Source organism: Camellia sinensis, chromosome 2, assembly GCF_055761805.1.
Source record: "Camellia sinensis isolate YWXY chromosome 2, ASM5576180v1, whole genome shotgun sequence".
In the NCBI taxonomy this organism is placed as follows: Eukaryota; Viridiplantae; Streptophyta; class Magnoliopsida; order Ericales; family Theaceae; genus Camellia; species Camellia sinensis.
In genome coordinates, this window is record NC_138962.1 from 101,754,614 (window position 1) to 101,773,390 (window position 18,777).

The following is an 18,777-nucleotide window of genomic DNA, read 5'->3' on the forward strand; positions in this document are numbered from 1 at the left end:
TGCTCTTGCCGGTGCCCTGAAATAGGGTTGGTTTCGAATTTGATCCAGGACTTTATGGATTGGGATTCGGAATACCGTCGTCACTGCCTGTTTACCCCTCAATTCCGTCTCTTGTTTGGTCAGCCTGTTGTTACCTCGGCCTTGCTTCGGCGAGCCGTTTCCTTTTTCCTGCTTTACCTCTTTGTTTCCCAACGTATCTTCCTCGGCTCTGGCGTACTTCTCAATTCTCGCCATGAGTTCTTCCATGTTTTTTGGCAATGTTTTTGCCAAAGACTTCCGTAGTTGGCAGTCATCTTTCAGGCCGTTCTTGAAAGACACGACTGCCACTTCTTGGTTGCATTCGGGTATTCGATTGAACACCTCGTAGTACCTCTTTGCGTAGGCCCTAAGGCCTTCATCCTTGGGGATTCTTAAAGCCATCAGAGCATCAACCCTCAGGGGCTGTAGTTTGTTCGTCACAAACCTGGCCACAAACATATCGGCCAGGCCTTCCCAGTTCTTTACGCTTCCCTTCGGTAGTTTATGGAACCAATCAGATGCAATCTCCCCAAAGGATGAGGGGAATACTTTGCAGAGCAACGGCTCGTTCCCACTATATAATGCCATTGAATTCAGGTATAGCCCAACATGAAAGTTGGGATCTGACTTACCATCATAAATTTGGAACCTCGGCATACTGAATCTCTTTGGTGCTTCAAATTTGTCCAGTTCCACCGAGAATGCTGTCCTCGGCTTAACTGGGGAGTTTACCTCGGCTTCAACATTCTGTTGCTTTCTTTTGAAGTAATCCCTCAAGTCTTCTTTACTCCTTCCTGGAGCTCGGCTATCTCCGGACTTCAATCTTTTTGGCACACTACTTTCGGCCTCGTGGTGGGCCCGTTTTGATTTTTCTCCGTGGGTTGTGTCAAAGCAGAGTGCTTGCCTTTGAACATGCCGATGTTCTTTGGGCTCTGGATCCTTCGTGTGATGCATTCTTCGGGACTCTTCTTGCCTCGGCTCTTCTCGTCCGACTTCCCTGGAAGGCCGGTGAGAATGCCTTCCGCTCCTGGTGTGCTGAGGGACTTCGGGGATTGTTTTCCTTCCTCCCTTCTGGGTATTAATTGCTGACATCGGTGTATCTTGCAGTGGGTAGGGTGGCTGCATAACATTATTCTGCATCATAAAGTTGACGACCGACTGTATGTCTGCCAACTTGTTTGCCAATTCTTTTACTTCTTCATCCCTCTGTAGGCACCTGTCCCTCCATACCTGGAGGTTATCTTCATTGTAGTACTTCCCTTGGTCTGTCCTCTTCGAAGTGTCGCCCTCCTGGACGACGTCTTTCTCTCTATGACCCTGGTCATGGGTTTCTGCATTGTGGTTGTCTCCTTCAATGTCAAGGTCAATTGGTCTGCCACTCCCAGCGGGAGCGTCGTCCCCAATCTTTTCCTTCTGTTCGTTACTGGCCATCTATTCTTCCTTCTTCCCACAGACGGCGCCAAATTGTGTGGAAGAAAATCTGACCACACTGTCCGCTTAGTAATTCAGCTGTAGAACACTAGCAGAATAGATGGCACCTTGCTAACCTGCAACAGAAAGAGAAGGCTCCGGCGGTGGTTCTTCCACCCGGGGGCACTCCGACGATCAAGTCAGTATATCTCTCAAAGATAATCAAGTGTTAAACTTATTTCTCAAAACATAAATTGCGTACCTTAGACCCACGGGGGTGCCTCTCTTTTATAATTAACTCAATCCAAGTCCCACTAGAAGCATGACTTCTATGGACTCCAATTCAGTGCTTACTTTGGATTTCTCAAGAGATAAAGATAAACTCCCTAAGAGCTTTATCCTTATCTTGGCTAAGTCTCCTCTTTGTCTTAGGACTCTTGTCCTCCATCCGATTATCTCGGATTCCGATATCTTCGGAGGTAACCTCGACAATTCCGAGATCACCTCGACGTAACTACCACGACACGTGGCATCTCGGCTGACACATCGGCGTCACCATGCCATGTGTTGGTACTCATAAAATATATCCTCACAGTTCACATAATATGAACTACATCCATATAACACATTTGGTAAAACTTTTAATAAAATTTTTAAAATTTCTAACATTTTTAATGATTTATTAATCAAATTTTTTATGATCCTTCTTATTTACCGCAATCGTCTTGTTTTTATTTATTTCGGTCCTCACTTTATCATTTGAATGATTGGCTGATCCACTTGTCGGCATAAATAAATTTGGACAATTTCAATTAGATCAAATTCATATTTTTATAATTTTTTTGTTATATTTTTTTATCTAATTTTTTATTTTGTAGCTACATCAACATTATTAGAGCATTCGCAATGGAAGGGTTAACTCTTCCACTAGTGTCAGGTGTTAATTATTTGGCCAATCAAATTATTTTTTTGTTTATATAATGGAGCTGTTAAACACATTGTTAGAGCACATTATTTGTATCGGATGTTAAATACATTGTTAATTATAGCTAGCAGGTTGACACACAAAGAGAGGGAGAGAGAGAAAAAAAAAAGATAGAGAGAAGCACTAACAGTGCAGTGGGGGTGGGAGACCACTGCACAGGAAAATATATTAATTTATTTTATTTATTTATTATTTATATATATATATATAATTTTTTTAATACACATCTGAACACATTTATTGTACTACCATTCACTCTCTAAAATTAACAAACTCTTAACACACCTTAATACACATTTTTTGGTCTCACTTTTATCACTTTTTATCATATAACATACTTTAATAAATAATTTTAATACATCCATTGTGGATGCTCTTCTGCATGAAAGAAGCATTTTAAGGTTGTTTTCAGAAATGATAAATAAATTGATTTTTTTACTTATTATGAAAAAAAAAATGTAAAAAGTAGAAAGGTAATATGATTTAAATAAGTTAAAAAGCTAATAAATTAGCTTATAACTTATAAGTCACTTCTCAAAAGAGATATTATAAACAATTTACAAAATTTGTTAAATTGATTCTATTTTCTACCACCCATTGCTCCACCACCGCGATCTATTTCGCTCCCGCCTCGATTTTATTTATGACAAATTTTACTTTACTCCTTATCGTTTGAATCAAGTGCAGTTTATTCCCTAATCTTTAGAAATTATCACATAATCCCCACGTGGTTTGTGAACTAAAATGCATAGTTAGACATTCCGTCCAACTTAACAGCAAGTGTGAAACACGTGGGTAGACATAAGGGGGTTATGTACTCATTTTCAAATTTCAAGGAGATAAATCACACATGGAATAAAGTACAAGAGATTAAAGTGCACTGTACCTTTCAAAAAATTACGAAAATATCCGTAGTTCACATACCTAAGTTACTTATATACATTGGTATTTTAGTCTTTTTATTAAATCATTAACGGGCCAAACAGTGCATTTCAGTCCACAATCATGTGGATGTTATATGGTCATTTCCAAACGTTAAGGAAGTAAATCGCACATGACCCAAACCACAGAGAATAAAGTGAAGTTTGAACTTTTATTTATTAAATATATTTATATATATATAATTTAATTTTTTAATATAATAAAAGTAGAATATTAAAATATTATAGTTAATATTTATTTGCACTCATTTATTTATTATAATACATCTTTTAACTCTCATTAATTATAAATTATTGTTTATAATTTTACTAAAAAATTTTATTTGTAAAGTTACAAAATTAACTCACTTCCTGCCCTTCCTAATGGGCGGAGGTGGGGACGGATGATGACAAACCTGCTCCAAACCTATTTCGTTGCCATCCCTACTCATTGCTACCAGCTACCATCACCAATAATCTCCTTCGCCAACCACAACCACCATCTCCCTCAATCGCTAATCACCTGCCATCGCCACCAACCATCTCTTATCGGCGATAAACACCTTTGGCTACCACATTTTTTTGAAAATCACTTTCAACCAGCACTTTATAAATTAAGACAACTATTAAAAACTAAATAATAACTAAAAATCTCTCTATCCATAAATAAATAAACACAGACACAAACGTAAAATCCTAAATTCTAAATGAAGACAGAATTTAAATCATAATTATACCACTTTATCAATTTATTCAATTTATAATAGGTTTGAACAATTTCAAATAGGAAATTGACAACCACTGTGTAAAAAAAATATTGAAATATATGACAAGTATATGAAAATTGCAAGGAATTTTTTTTTTATAAATCCCATGTATAGGACTATCTACCTAAAAACTTTTACTTTTTGTTTTTCTTATAACTCATTTAATCCCGTGGCATGCAAAACTACATAAACACTCAAATATTTCAATCACACATGTTTTGGAGTTTGAATTGTAAACTCCTAAGTAACGCTATAGAAAGGTAACTTTCTCAAATCTCCAAACATGAATTCATTGCTACGAATATCTTAAATCAATATTTCAGTCTCATTGTGGAATCCTATTATTGCAAATTTCACAGTGATTTTGACAGGCATCCGTTATCATCCTAGTCAAGTTATCTTACTTCAGTGGCTTCGTTTCGCAAGTTTGGTTCGGACTAAAATAGTCACTAAAAGATAAAAATCAGCTAAAAAGTCAATAATATAAGATGTCACATTCAAATCATAATTATTTTTTGCTTTTTCTCTTCAAAAAATCAAAGAAGGCAATTCAAACGAATTTTTTAATTCCAAGTTAAAATAACTAAAAAAACCAAAAAGCCAATTAAAAAAACCAATTGACAAACAATGACATTGCTTTTAGAAACACATTCAACATCAAAAGTGTGAACATTCACATTTGAGTTAGGCAATGTAAATACAAAAGATAAATTGTAAATTTGAAATCATGGAAGCTAATAAATATTGTATTTAAAATATGAAAATTAATAAATATTTTATTTTCACACTTTTTTATAATATGCAAAATTTTAAAATAACGCAACAAAAAATCTAAACGAAAATTAAATTACAATGTAAATGTTCACTGTAAATAACAAATATATAATTAATATTCGAAAAAACAAAATATCTACCAAAGAACAATGTGAATGTTCAACAGTAAATAACAAATATACAACTAACTTTCAAAAAAATAAAACTCATATCAAAATATAATGTGAATGTTCATAATTTACAATTAACATACAATTGTCGTTAACAAAATTATCTCATAGCAATGTAAACATTCAAACTGCAACGTGAAAACATGAAACAAAATATAAAAAAAAAAAAAAAGAGTAAAAATTGATTATTTCGATTGTTCATTGATAACAAAAAATGATTGTTCAATCAACAAGTATAATGAAAAAAACAACAAACATACAACTAACCTTCGAAAAAAATAAAATTTATACCAAAATATAATGTGAATGTTCACAGTTTACCATTAATATATAACTAGCCTTAAAAGAGGTAAACTTCATACCAATGTAAACATTCACACTGCAATATGAAAATATGAAATAAAATTGAAAAAAAGTAAAGCATTGACTATTTCAATTGTTCAATGGCAATAAAAATGATTGCTCAACCAACAAATATAATAACAAATAATATACAACAAATCACCAATCAATATATAAAAAATCATCAAATAGTTCATATATATATTGACGTATGTTTTTTAAAAAAATCTGTATATAATAAACTTCGGCATAATATTGGTATATAAACTACACAATATTGGTGACTACACAAACCGACAGGGAGACTAGGGTTTATGTATAACAATGGCAAAAAATGATTGTTCATTGTCGGTTTATCATCTCTGTTGCGAGTCCACCACCATCTCTATCATTAGTCTATATGTACAATTAACCTTCTCTTCTAAATGTTCTTCCATGACAGAAGCTTATTGTAAAATAATGGGAAGGAAGATCTTTGATAAAAGTGAATTCTTTACATTAAGGAAAACAACACACTAAGAATAACAATCTTCTATATTTATGTACAATATTTTATAGGGCGCTCGAGCAAAAGTTCTAATTTTCAATTTTGTTTGGTCAAAAGTCCAAACGCTAGAGTACTTTGTACAAAAGGACAAGCTTAAACAAAATAACCAACATGCCCCTAGCCCCTCTCTCTCCATCTTCAAACCCTAACCCCCTCTCTCTGTATTGTAGTCGCTAGAGTCACCTGCGTCGTCAGAGTTGCTATTCGACCTCTCAATCGCATTGCACCACCAGCGAACTACTGCAACACCTCTTCTTCATCCTCTTTCTCCTATGTCGTCCTCTGCCGCCGAAGGCCTAAAGAAGAAGATTCAAAGCGACTCTTTGCCACCAACATCCAATCTATCTATCGAAGTCAGTGCTATACTCTCATACGGCGATGAACGAGGAAGCGGTGGTGGCAGATCTGGATCTTTTAAAGCTTGACGAAAACGGCATCACAGTAGCTTTCTCAGGTGTTGGTAGGGTTTTTATCTACTCCTAGTTTTCACCTATAGAGAAACCTCGATCTAAGATGATCTTCTGCCATATCGACTCCCCCCTTCATGGTTTATGGCGAACTTTGGCGATAGAAGTCAACTCCAGCGAGTAACACTCTATTTGGTGTCCGTCAACGCTGAATATCTCAACCTATCTAATTTTAAACCTCCCAAAATCCTTCTTTATAGGGTCTTTAGATGTCTGCCTGGATGTAGTGTAGATGCATCTGATGAGCATTTTGTAAGGTGTGTATCAACATGTGTATAAAGATCCGAGTCATCCCATAATTTTGGGTTTACGATTCAGCTTGTCATATTTATAGCGATCCCGGTTTCCCTTTTCTTTAATTGTTGTATCCGGACTTAGGTTTCGTGGAGTTAGTTGTTGTGTGTGTTTTGTTTACATCCTCTACTCCTTGTGTTCGAGTCTTGGGTTGTGTTGGGAAAGTTTGAAACAGGTTGGTTGAACTTGGAAACCAAGAGTAGTTGCCCAGATTTTGGCCTTCACGCTCGAGCTGGGATTTTTACGCTCGAGCGGGCCCTTCGTTGTTGTCTATCCGCTCGAGCGGAGTTTTCGACGCTCGAGCGTAGTTTTCCATCTTCCAGTATCTCCTCTGCAGTGTTGTACGCTCGAGCGGGAGTTTTGATGCTCGAGCGGGATGTTGTGTGTGATGCTCGAGCGGGAGAGTTGACGCTCAAGCGGAGACCTAGTTCTGTAAAAGTTCTGGGAGTATGTATCCGCCGCTCGAGCGGGATTGTTGACGCTCGAGCGGGAGTCTGTGAGTGACGCTCGAGCGTGGCGACTAGGTTAAAGCTCCGTGTTTTGACTTTTCAAATCACTTTTTCCACTTCTCTTCTCTCTCTTACTTTTCCAAAAACACCATTGTTGAGCTTCTCACTCTAGAGCTCTACCTTCTCTCTAGGTATTGATCTAGTAGGAGTGATTTCCTCACCTTTGGCCTTTACAAAAAAGTTGTTGATCGTCGAGGGCTACCATTTGATCCGAGAAATTCGTGGTTTGGAGCATTTTCATTTTCTTCACCTTCTTGGTTGGGAGCCATTCTTTGAGGTAGGGATATCCTACTCCTCTCTATGAGTTTTGTCTTTAAATTTTAGTATTTTGAGATGTTGGGGTTGGTTTGGTAATTTCGTGAAAGTTTGGGGCCTTTGTGTAAATTTACAAAAGTTGGGGTTTTAGCTATGTAAAACCTAAATGCATGTTTGACATGAATGAATGAAGTAAATGTTGAAACATTGATGAAAGTGAAACCGTGTAGGGTTGAAATGTTAATTATGGAAAATGCCCTAATTACATTGATTGATTAATTTGTAAAATTAATTGTTGGAAATTGGAAAGGGAAGGGATAAAAGGGTGTAGTAGAGTCACTTACCGCTCAATGAATTAAAATGTTGATTTAATATCCATTTGTGCATTTATTTTCTGTTTAGAAATAACTGCTTTGGGCTATCGGTGGAGGATAGTTGTGATTGTTGTAGACAATGCATGATGATTAGGCAAACTAAAACTAATCGATTGAATGTGTCATAGAGTATGACGGTGGATTGAATACATTAATTTTATGTATTGATTGATTGTGTATAGAACCTTTGTGTTTATATGCATTGTGTATAGAGGAGGAGATGAGAGATGTACTCCGCGGTTTAGGGGAAGATGGGGGATGTACCTCTAAACCGGATAGTGTTGGGAGGAGATGGGGGATGAACTCCGTAGATACAGCTCATATGCTTGTCTAGAGAAGTGAAGATACAGCTCATAGGCTTATCTTTGAGAAGTGTAGATACAGCTCATATGCTTGTCTAGTGAAGTGTGGATATAGCTTATATGCTTATCTGTTGATGCGTGATATGTTTATCTATTGATATGTTGATATAGCTAATATGCTTATCTACTAAATAAAGGTGGAGAATGAAAAGTAACATAGACTTGTATGTTATGAAACTGTGATGAGATATATGTGGATGTATCGGTATTGGCCATCTATCAATTGCTAATCTTTTAGTCATCGTTCATAGTTGGTTTAGTATATCTCTGCTGGGCTGTGGCTCACCCTATATGGGAATATCATTTTCAGGTACAGGTAGCATGCCACCTCCAAGGACGTAGCTTGGGAGGCTAGAGGCAGGCAGACTTTTGTCGTTTTATTTCTTTGATGTATTACATGTATATTCAAGCCAAGGGCTTAATGTTTAAATGAGTTAGCACTCTTTTGTTGTAACCAAGGGTTAACTTAGAAAGCTGTAAGCCCGTAGGGCATTTGTTTTTGTTGTTAACATATAATACTTTTGTAAGAAACTACTCTGATGAATAGAAGAATGTTTATCTTTATTACCAATTCATGTCTATATTGATGGGTTTAATGTTATTATTTTGAGGGCGTTACAGTATTCATGTGATTTGTGTAACTAAGTATCGCTAGATCTGCTTTGGCGAGGTATTTGGTCACTCAGAGTTTAGCATTCAAGATAACTGTGAGGCCAAATACATTTTAATTGCAAAATAACCTAGAATACAGATTTGTTGAACAAAAATGCTAGAATACAGATTTGTTGTTACAGATAATTTTTTTTTTCTTTATTGTTGTTGTTGAATACATAAAACCTAAGAAGCATGGACACAGACACGTGACACAACATAGATACAACACGGACACACTGGCATGTTAATTTTCAAAAAATGAAGGACACGACACGTGAGGGATACACATGAAATATGTAATTTTATACATTGATTATATGTTATATATATGAATATATCATTCAAAGATAATAAAAAATGCAATATTACACTAATTCCTATAAATTTATATGGTTTTTGTTTTATTATTGTATCTTAAGTTTTTTTGTTTAAACTTATAAGTAGTTTCACATGTGTCCCATCGATAGACACGTGTATTTATGCGATTGACACATGTGTCCTCCAAGTGTTCAAAAAGTGTTTGGGTCTTTAAAAAAATTTAAAAAATAGGACACATTTTGAAGAGTGTCGGATACGTGTCCTAAGAGTGTCGGTGTCCGACATAGACACGACACGACATGGCACGGATACGTCACATTTTTAGAACTGTCTGTGCTTCTTAGGATAAAACAAACAGATAATTTTTGTTCTTTGTTGTTGTTGTTGTTGTTGTTTTTAATCATCCCTCCCTAATGATAATTTTTTTTCTTTGTTGAACAGATACATTTTGGATTTAGTTGTTCATATCTATAAAATTGTTTTTTTTTAATCTATTTTTTGTTGTTGTTTTTTAATCTGTTGGTGTGTTGTTGTTGTTGCAGTGGATAATTCCAATAGATAGAAAACAAGTTTGTGAAATTTCAAATAGATAGAAAAATGGACCTTCAATTTGAACAAATAGAAAAGAAAAATTGAATAGATTAGATATAAAATTCAATAGATAGCAAAAAAAGTCAACAGATAAAATAAAGTCAATAGGTAAATTAAGGGGTAAAATTAAAAACAAAAATGTCTTCCCAGAATAACAAAAATATTTCTCACCAAATTATTTCACAAATCACAAAATTTGTAACATCAATCAAAAAATACATAATCTCCTTACAAATTAAAGTAATAAATTGTCTAAAATTTTGTGGTTCATGCTACAAAAGTTTGTGATTTGGTTAGGACATTTTTTGTTACCCTAATTTGTGGCAAGATTATGTATTTTGTGATTGATATTATGGAATTTTATAATAAAATTATTTTTGTTTGTGATAGGGTGCATATGGTAAGAGTGTGCAAACCATAGGCTTTCTCTCATTTTAATGATTTTTATTCATTAATAAATTTTAAATTTTTATTCAATATATTTAATATTTGACTCATTTTAAATGTGTGATTTCACTCTTTTTAATGATATCAAATTTATAAAAATTAAATATACATATTAAAAGTTATGGAGTTGGCTTTCTCCGTTATTGGATTGGACGGTACTATTAGGCCATTTGGGGCCTTAATTTGGGCTCATCTCGATAATATAAACCGTTGAATGTGTAGAGTCCATTGACTATATTATCCCTGCAAAAAAATCACAGTGATCGGTTATCAATGGCCACTTGATCATGTCACATTTTTATTACAGTTTATTTTGAAAATTGTGCATGCCATTGATAGAAATGTGATCTAATGAAATGTCTATAATATCCGATTAACGTGATTTTTTGCATAAATGATGTACTCAATGAGCTCTACATTGAATGGTTTGAATTATCAAGATAGGCCCGGATCAAAGACCACAACAATCGAACAGCGCCCTCCAGTTTGATACCAAACTGGAGAAGAGCTAATTCCAAAAGTTAATTATATTTTATAACATATAACAAAAATTACAAAAAGATATGATTATAGATAAAGTAGAAAGAAAAAGTTTTGACGACAAAATTGGTATTTAAAAATATGAATAATGTTATAGAGATACTCCTCCATGTCTTATCATCTCTCTATATTTGGAGGATCAACCCATGCTCTCCTTCCAAATGGAGACGATTTTAGAGGATGAGTTGGAAGTAAAAATCCTTCATACGTGAAGATGTAGATGGTGAGTTGAAGAAGCTCTAACAAAGTTGTTATAATTGGAGAAATTTTAATTCAGGAATAATTTTAAAAAATAATTAGAAATACGTAGTAACAAATTTTATAAATATGAATAATTAAAAATATAAATTTATAATAATTTTTTTCAACTATCACTGATCTATAATTTTCTCATTATAATTTAACAATAACAATTACAGTCATAGAGTTGTAGAAAAAAAAGTGTTTTTATTATCTATCAAACTTCTCTTTTAAAGTTGTGCTACCACTCAAGTCAGGAAATGAGCAAACAAACTAGAGTGCAAAGTGGGCCATTGAGATTGAGAAATTTTTTTTTTTTTTGAACAGCATTGAGAATGAGATTGATTTATGTATGATTATGATTTCAACAGTAGAGAGGGAGGGGGCCCTATCTGCTTTATACCCAGTTTGATAGAGAACAGAGAGAACCATCGAAAATCATGTTCTTCATCCAAACTTGTTTGAAACAGAAACTTGCACAGTTTCAAACTGCTCCTTAATTCTCTCTCTCTCTCTCTCTCGCTCTCTCTCATATTGCTTTGTTTCATACATTCCTTCCTGGGCTCTTTCACAACAAAGACGAGTAGACATGGATGTGGTGGGGATCTTTATCTCTCCATTGCTTCAAGCTGTGATTGACAAGTTGTTGTCCCCTGATTTAATCAACTTTGCGCGTTGTGACGGTGTCACCACTTCCATCAAGGAGCTGAAGAAGTCATTCGAAGATATAAACCATGTTCTTGCTGATGTAGAGGACAAGCAGATATCTGACGAGACTGTCAATAGGTGGCTGAAAGAGCTCCAGCATTTGGTTTACGATGCGGATGATGTGCTGGATGAGTTTGCCACTGAAGTTCTACGCAAGAAGCTGATCAGGGCAGAGACTGATGCTGATGTTGATGTTGGTGAGGCCAGCACACGTAGGAAGGTACGACGATTCCTCCTTCCTACTTGTTGCACTAGTTTTACTCCAAGTGCGATTTCATTCAATTTCACAATTGGGTCCAAGATAAAGAAGATCAATGGTCAGTTACAAGATTTTACTACAAGAATTAACGAACTTGGTTTGGTGAAAAAGGCTATTGGGGGGACTAATAAGCCTACAAATGCGTGGCCGAGACGAGAAACTACATATTTGCTGGATGATCCTTTTGTTTGTGGCAGAGATGAAGATAAAAAACGGATTGTTGAATTGCTTCTTAGAGATACACCAACTCAAAACAAAGTCGATGTCATTCCCATCACCGGCATGGGTGGGATTGGCAAGACTACTCTGGCTCAACTCATTTATGATGATGATGGTGTCAAAAACCATTTCGATCTAAAAGCGTGGGTTTGTGTATCTGACGAGTTTGATGTTAAGACAATAACAGAGGCAATTCTGGAGTCATTCACTCTCCAGTCATGCGATTTGACAAAGTTAACTGCCCTTCAAAGTAAACTTGAGGTCATGCTGGCAGGAAAAAAGTTTTTGCTTGTTTTAGATGATGTGTGGAACCATAGAGATGAAGAGTGGAGTTCACTACAATCTCCATTGCGAGCTGGAGCACATGGAAGTAAAATCATTGTGACAACACGAATCGCAGCTGTTGCGGAAAAGGTGATGACGATTAAATTTCACAATTTGCCAAGCTTATCACCTGATGTTTGCTGGTTAATATTTTCCCGTCATGCATTCAAGAATATAAATATTAGTGAACATCCAGAATTGGAATCAATTGGCAGGCAAATTGTTGCCAAGTGCGGAGGCTTGCCACTGGCAGCAAGGGCCCTTGGTGGCTTATTACAATGTAAACAAAATGAGCATGAATGGAAAATGGTACTAGCTAACAATATATGGGATAAACCATACGAGGCAAGTGGCATTCTCCCAGCACTGAAATTGAGCTATCATTATCTCCCTTCCCATTTGAAGAGGTGCTTTGGTTATTGTGCAATTGTCCCAAAGGATTACGAATTTAGGAAGGATGAATTAGTCTTGTTATGGATGGCAGAAGGTTTAATTGAACACCCAGAAGGTGGAGAACAAATAGAAGATGTAGGCCGCAGGTGTTTTCACGAATTGGTGTCTAGGTCATTTTTCCAATTGTCAAGGCATAATAAATTGCTATTCATAATGCATGACCTCATCAATGATTTGGCTCAAGCAGTTGTAGGGGACATCTGTTTTAGGTTGGAGAATAATTTAGAAGGTGGCAACCAGAACAAGATTTCAGACAAAGCTCGACATTCATCTTATGTTGGTAGTGAATATGAAGGAATCAGAAAATTCAAAGCTTTCTATGATGCCAAATGTTTACGGTTTTCACCGAGTGCATTCAACTACACAACAAGGTACTTGATTCATGATTTGTTGCCAATGTTAAAGTGCTTACGTGAGTTGCGTTTGTGTTATTCTGGATAGATGAACTACCAGATTCCATTGGAGATTTAAAGCATCTACGGTACCTTGATGTATCCTATTCTCAAATTAGGAAGTTACCTGAGTTGGTGGTAACTCTCTACAATTTACAAGTCTTGTTTTTGAAATTTTGTGTTAAACTTGAGAAGTTGCCTCTAAACATGGGAAGGCTAGTGAACTTGCGCCACTTTGACATGACTGGGGTACATATTCCATCATCAGAAGAGATGTCACTACATATAGGTAAATTAACTAATCTCCAAACATTGTCAAATTTTATGGTGGGTAAAGATCGTGGGCGTAAAATAGGAGAGTTGAAAAACCTATCACATATTCAAGGGGCAATACACATATCAAGAATGGAGAATGTCAGTGGTGTTAAGGATGCAGTGGATGCCAATTTAATGTCTAAGGAGTTAAAAGAGTTATCACTAGAATGGGATGAATCTCATAGTTCACAGAATGACATAGTTCAGAGGGATGTGCTTGCCGTGATGAGGCCTTTCAAATTTTTGGAACGACTCACCATCAGTGGGTATGGTAGTACAAAATTTCCAAACTGGGTTGGAGATGTTTCATTCTCTAAAATGGTATTCATGCGATTAAAGGTAGTAAATATTGCACATCTTTGCCACCACTTGGACAACTACCCATGCTTAAGGACCTTTACATTGAAGGAATGAGTACAATAAAGCGCCTAGGTTGTGAGTTCTATGGGCAGCAGTGTGGTGCCAAACCTTTCCTCTCTCTAGAGAGACTGAGCTTTGAGTTTATGACAGAATGGGAGGATTGGTCTGCTTTTGAAACAGAGGGAGTTCAGCCGTTCAGTCATCTCAGTGAGCTTTCCATCATAAATTGTCCCATACTTGTTGGAAGATTACCAAATGATCTTCCTTGTCTCAATTCTCTCAAAATTGATGGTTGTCCACAGTTGTTGATTGATGTTTCGAGCCTCGTTCAGCCATCACTTGCATCCTTGTCAATGAATAATGTTATGCTCCCAAGCCTTCCAGCACTCTCAGGGACAAAGAACATGATTGAACTTGGTTCCCTCACCTTGGATATTAGCCATGTTACAGTTCCCGACTCCCTCTGCGATCCAAGCACAATTGATGAAGAGTTACTGGCTACTGAAATGTCTAAGCATTTGACTTCAATAACTGCTTTGAGCATTTCTCATGTTGAAAAATTGGTTTTCCTACCGACATGGTTTACTCGAGATTTGATGGGACTCGAGAAATTGGACATTAATAACTGCCAAGAACTCATAACATTGTGGCGGAATAAGGTAAGAGTACAAGTATGTCTCCCTTCCCTATGCCATTTGCAGATTTCTTATTGCCACAAACTCGTTTGCTTGTTTGAAGAAGAGCAAGAAAAAGGAGGAGAAGGTTCGAAAAAGCAGCAACATAAGGGGCTGCCTTGCATGACGAGACTGGAGTATTTAACAATTGATTGGTGTGGAATGCTGAAGAAACTGCCACAAGATCTGCACACATACACATCTCTTGGGGTGCTTAGAATCCACAATTGTGCAAGTCTGATCTCTTTTCCAATGAAAGGTTTGCCATCTATGCTGAGAGAACTTGGGGTTTTAGGGTGTGATGCTTTGGAGTCCCTACCCGAGTTGATGACACTCAATAATCTGCAAGAGTTGAAGGTTTTTGACTGTGCATCACTCACATATTTATTGTCAAAAGGTGGACTACAATCCACACTAAAACAACTTGGGATTGAGGGTTGCAGAAATCTGGAGTCACTTTTTGCAGAGGAAGGGATCAAAATTGATTGTCCATCTCTTGAAAATTTTGAAATTAACCGTTACAGCAGTCTCAAATCTTTACCTGAAGCCAATAATCTCAAGAATCTCAATCATCTGCAGATATACGATTGTTATAATCTGGAGCCCCTGTCACTTGGTGGTCGTGATGAGAACAACAACATCAACCAACTCACTTCGCTTCAAAAGCTGCGTTTAGTTGATTGCAGAGCAGGAATGGTCTCCTACTTTGTCAAGGAAGGGAGTTTCCCCACCAACATCATTTCACTTCGAATCGGGAGTTTGAGAGTGGACAACGTGGGTCAACTTCCAGTTCCACCTCCATCTCCATTAGAATGGGGTTTGCACAAACTCTCTTCTCTTACAAGACTCGACCTGAATGGCGGAGGTTGGCCGTGGGGAGATACGGTGTCCTTTCCAGAAGAAGGGATGTTCCTGCCCACCTCTCTCATCAATTTGACCATCTTCAACTTCCCAAATCTGGAAAGACTCTCTTATGAGGAGTTTCAAAACCTCACCTCTCTCCAAACACTTGATATCTGGAGTTGCCCTAAGCTTGCGTCCTTTCCAAAGGAAGGGTTGCCTCCCTCTCTTTTGCATCTATGCATCGCGTATTGCCCTGAGCTAGCGACCTTTCCAAAACAAGGATTCCCTCCCTCGCTTTTGTCATTGGAGATCTGGGGATGTAATCCAATACTGAAACAGAAGTGTGAAAAGGGGAAACAATATTGGCCCATCATCCAATACATTCCTCAAGTAGATGTCGTAGTATAAGCAGCTACCTGCAAGGTACAAACAAACAAACACAAAATCTGTCCTATCATTTTTATTTATTTATTTATATTATCATTACCACTTTCAGATTTTTATCACAAATGAGGATTTATTTATATTTGCATCCTTTGCCATCACAATATAAAAATTAAAAAAGTATAATTAAAAATAATAAATTTTAAATTTAAACTTTAAATTTTAAATTTTAAATTTGATCTTATACCTATCAAATAATTTGTTTTAGTTTAACATTTAAATTTTTATCAAGCAACTTTTCAACTTTCAATCAAGCAAACACAATCTATCATACCTATATTGGAGCATGCATATATTTTATATATTAAATTATTAAATATATAATTATATTCTATAAATTATTTTTTTCTTTTTAGTTAGTTTTAATATATTTGTTAAAATACATAGTTTTGTTGGAGATTGATATCAACTACAAATTGTCTTTATTAAATATAAATAAATATTATGTACATAGAAAGCACTATAATAAGTGTGAGTTGTTTTTCTTTTATTTCTTTAAGATTTGTATGCTTGAGAGATTCTATCTCAGTTGAAAGCAAGTTTATTCCTAAAAATGAGCGAGTTTCTTGCTAGTTTCTTATTTGAAAGCGTGGAATTGTGTTTCTTAAGAAGCATCACCAAATTAAGAGTTTCCTGCTACTATGGCTTGTGCTACTATGGTCTAGTCAACTCAAATTGATCATTTTGTGCCTTCAACTACATCTCCACATCAGCTCTAATAATTCTGATTTATAGCTTCTATTTTTCACCTGTATCAACACACAACAATGTTTTTACGTTCATTCCTTTTTTCTTTTCCTTTCAAATATTTCCTTTTCCTTTTTTTATCTATATACCTCAACTGAATGGATGAATTTCATTCTCATTTTTATTTTATTTTTACCCTGACTCTACTACAAGCATGTAGTTGTGACTTTGAATACTATGCTCTTTTTGTTGTTCAGCTTGTAAAAGTTTACTTTTCTATATTTTCTCAGTTTTCTGTGAAAAAATATAGTAAATATGCTTTGTTTCGTTTAGTTTTGAAAACTATTTTTGAGAGCTCAAAACCCAAAATTTGTTTGGTTTACAATTTTCCCAAAATTGTTTTCAATCACTTTTTCTATCTCATCTTTCCTTCTCTCACATCCTACACATCAATCAATCACTTTTTCTCTTACACCCATCTATTCAACTACAAAAAAATTTCAAATCATTCCAAACTACAAACCTACAAAACTAATTTCAAAATATACAACCAAATAAATTTTCAAATTTTGAAAACTCTTTTGAATCTTATCTTTCAAAACTAAACCAAACGCAGCCTTTGTGGGCAGTTTAAATAGTGAAACCCACTAACTATTGTTGTTATCACCCTTTTGTTCTTCAGGGCTTTGTTGTTGTGGAAACAAACTTTAGGATGTATTCATACTTACTGTCTAAGCTGCATTGCAAGATTTTCTGCCTCCTTTCAAGGTATGCCAGAATTATGCTTGGTAAACACTTTGGCTGCTCTGATTTAACTCAATGCTTCTTGGCTTGGGAGAGAGCTACAATTTTGAATTCAGTGGGTCACTATTTTTTGAGTTTGAGTTGTCATGAGTTTTTTTTTTTTTTTTTTTTTTTAATTTCTTTTTAGAATATATTCATATACTATTGCCCAGTCATGGCAAAAGCTCTCATAAGTAACAAAGGAGCAAGAGATATATGAAGAAAATTGAGAATAAAGTCCTTTCCTGATACTACATTGTAAACGCGTCCCTACTGCACATTGTCATGCAAGACTTTTGATCATTAAGACTTCCATGCCTTGCAAGAAGGGAATTTTTTTTAATATCAAGTTGTATTTTTAAACCATCCTACTTGCATGCTGGACTACATTTGACAGTTACAAAGCCACATGTAATCTTGTCAAAATCCATGTGGGCAATCTAGTCTAGTAGTTGGAGGGATTTAGGCTTCCTTTATTAAATGCGAGTTGAGAAGCCATGTCACGCCCTCAAGATAATAACATTAAACCCATCAAATAAGACATGCATTGAGATGCAAAAGTTCCACATTCTTCCATTTATCCGAGTTCTATTACATAAGTATTACATGTTAACAACAAAAGAAAAATGCCCTACGGGCTTACAGCTTTCCAAGTTAACACTTGGTTACAACAAAAGAGTACTAACTCATACACGTTAAGCCCTTGGCTTGAGTTTACATGTAATACATCAAAAGTAAATCAACAAAAGTGTGCCCGCCTCTAGCCTCCCAAGCTATGTCCTTGGAGGTGGCATTCTACCTGTACCTGAAAATGATATTCCCATATAGGGTGAGCCACAGCCCAGTAGAAATACACTAAACCAACCATGAACAATGACTAAAATGTTAGCAATTGATAGATGGCCAACACTGATACATTCACATAAATCACATATTTATGTCATACGACCAATGAGTCCAAATTACTTTTCATTTTCCCTTTTTCAACGGATAGGCATATAAGCACTAGCCACATTCTCAACAGATATGTATAACAACAATATCCACATTCACAGATAAGCAAATAAGCTATATCCACATTCTACAACAGATATGTATATCAACAATATCCACAGATAAGCATATAAGCTATATCCACACTTCACAAAGATAAGCATATGAGCTCTATCTTCACTTTACTAGACAAGCATATGAGCTGTGTCTACGGAGTTCATCCCCTATCTTCTCCCAACACTATCTGGTTTAGAGGTACATCCCCTATCTTCCCCTAAACCGCGGAGTACATCCCCTTTCTCCTCCTCTACACATAACGTATACAAACACAATGGTTCT

The 18,777-nt window shown here is 35.8% G+C and overlaps 1 pseudogene across 1 annotated transcript; it reads left to right on the plus strand.

Moving 5' to 3' along the window:
• Window positions 1–11,292: 11,292 nt before the first annotated feature.
• Window positions 11,293–14,388, plus strand: LOC114299931 (putative disease resistance RPP13-like protein 1; annotated as a pseudogene). The gene has a single exon (XR_014361417.1). The product of XR_014361417.1 is annotated as a putative disease resistance RPP13-like protein 1 (transcript).
• Window positions 14,389–18,777: the final 4,389 nt, after the last annotated feature.